The 5,163-nt window shown below is 35.1% G+C and overlaps 1 non-coding gene across 1 annotated transcript; it reads right to left on the bottom strand.

Annotated features, from left to right (window-relative positions):
- Positions 1–4,566: 4,566 nt before the first annotated feature.
- LOC142859255 (U1 spliceosomal RNA) lies at positions 4,567–4,728 on the bottom strand. Its single transcript, XR_012912167.1, has one exon. It is a non-coding gene; the product is annotated as a U1 spliceosomal RNA (small nuclear RNA).
- Positions 4,729–5,163: the final 435 nt, after the last annotated feature.

Below are 5,163 nucleotides of genomic sequence, written 5' to 3' on the forward strand. Positions count from 1 at the left end.
GAAAGTAAATGACTTTTGACAAAAGCTAAGGCCTATTTTGTCGTAAACACAAGGTCTTTTAATTAGCAAGGAAACAGATTTGAGAAAACTTTTTTGTATATGGACTTAAGTGTATCTTTTATTTTTTTTATTTTTTTATATTTATTTATTTATTAAGGATTTGTGCCTCCTCCCCGCCACCACCTCCCATTTCCCTCCCCCTCCCCCGATTAAGTCCCTCTCCCTCATCAGCTCAAAGAGCAATCAATGGCAATGGGTTTTTGATCCTACTGCACATACTGGATTTGGGGAAGCCTAGGCATTTTGGATGCTCACCTTACTAAACCTGGATGGAGGTGGGTGGTCCTTGGACTTCCCAAAGGTCAGGAAACCCAGATTTGAGAAAACTTATATTAACTTTTGTAGTAATAGGAGCAGCGGGGCTGCGTCCCCAGCTCCCGCCACTGGCTAGCTTTACCAGAAATAACAACACACAAATAGTATTCTTTTTTTTTTTTCGAGACAGGGTTTCTCTGTGGTTTTGGAGCCTGTCCTGGAACTAGCTCTTGTAGACCAGGCTGGTCTTGAACTCACAGAGATCCGCCTGTCTCTGCCTCTCGAGTGCTGGGCAAACTGTATTCTTTTAAACACTGCTTGGCCCATTAACTCTAGCCCTTACAGGCTAATTCTCATATCCTGATCAACCCATCTCTAATAATCTGTGTAGCATCAGTCTTACTGGGAAAGATTCTAGCCTACCTCCATCCTGGGTCTGAGCTTCATGTGTTTGCCTCAGAGAGCAGAGCTATCGCATCTGCCTGGGAGAGGGGAGCATGGCGTCTCTGAGCTCATTTCGTCTTCCTCCCAGCATTCTTTTCTGTTTACTCCACCCACCTATGTTCTAACCAATAAAATGGGCCAAGGCAGTTTCTTTATTTTTTAACCAATGACCTGCCTCCATCAAACTTTAAACAACTGTGCAGAGATTTGGGGACAAATTATAAAGAAGGCCATGTTTGTGGTATGATCTGGCGGGCTGATTTGATAGACTTTGGAAATAAAAAATATTTGGTTAGAAAGAAACAAGAATAAAACCACTGCGTTCAAAATATTAGAGGAAAAAAATTTTTATATAAACAATGTTTGGAAAATATAACATCAGTAATATGTTGTTTGAAGCCCTGATGGACAGAGGTCCATTTTGCCATGTTCTGGCAACATGTTCCTTGGTCAGCAACATGGAGGACACCCTGTCAATTTCAGGGGCTTCCTGATCTCTACTTGACCTTTTTCTGGTTAATGTCCATAGGCCCAGATATCCGAATTTTCCCTAGAGTTACCCTTAACACAGTCCCCTACAGAAGCTTTTCCTCTGCTGCTCATACAATAATTAGACTTGTCTTATACTAGAAGTCTTATGATAGGAATACATTGTTAAACGGACCTTGGGTCTTGTCCCAATATTTATATCTCCCCTCACTCTGGAATAAATTTGAGCTGTCTCACAGAACCTGTATCTCAGAATGATGTGGGGTTCCCATCTGTATGTTGTGAGTATCAATGGTTAATAAAGGAATTTCTTTGGGCTTAAAGCAGAGAAATAGGAGAATAGAGTTAGGCCGGGAAAACTAAACTGAATGCAGGAAGGAAAGAAGGGTGGTGTCAGGAGAAGCCATGTAACCCTGCTGGAGCCAGATGGAACTTTAGTTGGTAAGCCACAGCCACGTGGCAATACATAGATTAATAGAAATGGGTTACATTAATATGTAAAATGTAGCCAATATGAATCTAGAGCTAATGGGCCCAGCGTTGATCTAATTAATACAGTTTCTGTGTGATTATTTTGGAGCTGAGCAGCCAGGAACCAACAAGCAGCCTCCCTCCAACACTAGAAGGCTATTTCCATAATGTTCACAGGCCATGCAAAGCTATCTGTCACCATATATGCCACTTTGTCCTCACAGACTGATAACCTAGGAAGCATGAGGGATAAAAGGGTACCATAATATACATATGACATTTTGAAATTAGAATCTGGAAGAAAATAAAAACTTGAGAGTGTAATAGGGTCTTCTAGATAACAGTATTTTCATCAGGGCTGCACCAGAAATTGACAGGAAATAACAGTTTTTCTAAAAGTTGTTCATTATATGTGGCAAATAATACATTGCTGACAACCCCCGCATTTTAAATAGTGAACTGGTTAAGAACGAATAGTTGTGTTGATTTCAGTGTTGAAAGGTGAGTGGAAGAAGTTTACCAAAGGATAATAATTGTGATGTGAGTTATAAAGTAGTGTTTCACCAAGGTTTCACTTTTGGCACAGTATAGAAGTAATATTATCTGTATAGCCTATTGGATAAAATTACAGGACTATTTAGGGAAAAATGAGAGTAGATTATTTGGAAATATCTTGCACATTTTTTGTACCATGAAAAAGAAAGTGTATGTTCTTATATTAAAATGACACATTGAAATTATATGTGCTGCTGTGAGCACAATGTACTTTGTGCCTGGTATATACCTCTCGAGTAACTCAATGCCTGATATATATATATATATATATATATATATATATATATATATATATATCTTGAGTAACTCGATGCCTGGTATATATATACCTCTTGAGTAACTCGATAATAGCCTTCTGCAATCTTTCACAAATATTTGAGATCTCTATGCATGTGTGATAATCTAGGTTACTGGTATATATCATGACCCCTGATAGCTTTGAGTATTGTTTCTCATGAAACCTAAGTATGACTGTTAATTATTAGAAGAAGCTGAAATTTTTTAAAGATAAAATTCACTCTAAATCCTCATATTGTGGCAAAGACTATGGTGATCAGTCCTTTCAGTTGTATCTATTATTTATTTTCAACAAAACAATAGGACTTTATTAAATTTTTAAACAGAGGTATAGAGATACTGATGGCTTTGTGTCTAATTTAGAGAGCTTAAAAACTCTACATATGAAACTACAATGTAAGGAAGGTATGGATGTTTCAACAATCAGTGAAATGAAGACCTGAGAAGGATCATAAAAAACAATCACCTGTCTGATTGACAACTGGGTTGTAGATAAAAAAATATAATTTAATAGAAGGTCAAGTTTATTTAAAGGATTGGATTTGGTTTATTTTGTTTAGAATACAAAGTAAATTGCAAAATATTTGAAAATCATATATTTTTTTGACAAGAACAGAAAACTGAGCAGAGTATTAAGAACTTAGAACATGGAGTGGTTAACTAAGTGGCATACAAAATAATGTTATGGAATGATAAAGTTTTTATTGCAGGAATGATAGTAAATATTTCTTTGTATTATACTATATGGTTGGATATAGATGGAAAATGTTAGGTAAATGTAAGTGTGGGTAAATTCTTTTGATTATTCACTTTTCAACAGGATTTCCAAGGATGAAGTCCTGGAAGGCCAATAAAAATGTATTTTTATGTTTGAAATTTTAATATGACCATTGAATAGGGAACTGAAAGATAACAATGACAGAAAATTGGTGGTAAAGTACAATCATTAGTTTTAGAAAAAAGAAAAGATTACCAAATCTGATTAGGAAAATCATAAAAAAATTAAGAGCTATTGTTCATTTTACATTGATATTATAGAAGTGAAAAAGTATGTAGTAAGTCATCATATTAAGAAACTAAAATATTTTGATTATAAAATAAATCTGACAAAATAATTTTCAAAATACTACAAAATATAATTATTTTAAAAATTCAGAGAAAGATAGATAACGTTTTAGATATAGTAACCCCAAAGATGCTTAATTTCTGAGAAAATGTGCAGAAAGAAAAAAAAATTATTTTTATCAACATTCTGTCTTTAATCAGATGAGTAAATACATAAAAGTGGTTCAAATAGATGCGGGAGAGAATTTTAACTCGTCTTAGATGAAGTCCAGCATACGGTTCATGTCCTTTCTCGCTAATCTATCAAAGAATAACATATACATATGTACATATATACATGAGTTGGGTATGTCTTTGTCCTACCTCCAAGATTGATGGGAAATAAAAGGAAAAAGTTTACTCTCTGTATGTCATGCTCCTTTGTTCTTCTCAATGTTCTACTACATGCAGAGTCCTGAAATTGTAAAATTATTGTCTATGTTCTGGATTACATACAAATCTTCTTCCAGGTAATTGCTAAATATTTACTGATATCGTACAATAGAAACAGTGGTGAGAGTCAAATGGTAGACAAATGAGACCTCTCCTTTGCATAAAGAGTAGGAATTCCTGTGGAAGGACTCCACATCAGGCTAGAACTTTTAAAATTAAGAAAACTTTGTAAAGGTGTGATGTGTTGAGTAGATAGATTGTAGTGTGTCAACACTGTCTCCTCGACGATTTCTAGGATAAACTGGGGTTTGCTCATGCAAAGCTGAGAATTTCATTATGATTAACACACTACCTAGTCAAACCATTTTTGAAATACACTCTAGTCTGTGGGAACATTGCCTGACCTCAGGGAACAGAAACATGACCTGGAAACATTTTTTAAATATTTAATTTTATGCTTGTATCGATCCTTTTTTGTTATTTAATTTTCTTAGTTTCTACAGTATAATGAACACAGTCCCCCACTACCAAAAATTATGCAGTAGAGTTTTCCGCATTTGAAAAAATTACAGGGGTCAGCATATCTGGAATGCAATTGATAAGGCTTGCACTGGGAAAAGCACCTTTGTGATCATGGTATCTCCCGTGTCAGGAAAGTATTATACTGAAACAAACTTTATTAATGAAAACCAAGAACTGTATATGTTTTTGTTCTCTAGTCTCACATTGATAATCTTTGCTTAGGGTTCTACATGGCTTATGATTATATAATTTGATTAGGATTATCTCTTCAAGAATAAATAATGGAGATTAGTTCATGAATAGAATTCCTAAGAAAAGTCCATCAGTTAACATTCAGTATAAAGATTTATCACAGGAGTATCACAGCAAAAAGGAAAATAAGATAGATAGCTATAAATTCTAAGGAATATAAGAAAACATTCTCTTGAATTATTTTCATTTTGATTAATCAGATTTAGTCTGTCTTAAGGAAATGGTCCTTTTAATCAGACTATGCTACTGCCTTTCCAATCCCTGCAGAAACACTGTCAGGATACATACTCAGCGAGGGCCTCAAAGGCTATACACACGCCA

This window comes from Microtus pennsylvanicus, chromosome 10, assembly GCF_037038515.1.
Source record: "Microtus pennsylvanicus isolate mMicPen1 chromosome 10, mMicPen1.hap1, whole genome shotgun sequence".
Lineage (NCBI taxonomy): Eukaryota > Metazoa > Chordata > Mammalia > Rodentia > Cricetidae > Microtus > Microtus pennsylvanicus.